We start from the raw sequence: 503 nt of genomic DNA on the forward strand, positions 1-503 counted from the left end.
CCGGACCCGCCGCTCCGGCCGCTGCGCTCGCCCCTTCCTGCTGCGTTTGCACAAACCTCCCTCTGCTGAGTTCGTCTAAGAATGACCCCGAGACAGTGTTAACTTCCTACAAGTTCCGGTTGGTTTTAAGGCCTATCCGAGATCGAGTCTGTAGAACAGCGTGGAGATGGGATTAAATGGCGCTTTTTTAAATTTATGGATTTCAGAGAGGAAGGGAGAGCGAGCGAGAGAGAAACATCAATGATGAGAGGGAATCAGGGATCAGCTGCCTCCTGCAGGCCCCACACTGGGGATCCAGCCCACAACCCAGGCTGTGCCCTGACCTCCTGGTTCATAGGTCCACACTCAACCACTGAGCCACGCTGGCCAGGCTTAAATTTTGTTTTTAATAACTTAAAATTTATAGAAAAATCCTAAGAATACTATAAAAACGCCTGTATACCTAAATATTGTAATTTAGCAATTACACTACTGACATTTAATCACATTTAATTTTCTTTCCC

The sequence above is a fragment of the Myotis davidii genome, unplaced genomic scaffold, assembly GCF_000327345.1.
Source record: "Myotis davidii unplaced genomic scaffold, ASM32734v1 scaffold355, whole genome shotgun sequence".
Taxonomy (NCBI): Eukaryota; Metazoa; Chordata; class Mammalia; order Chiroptera; family Vespertilionidae; genus Myotis; species Myotis davidii.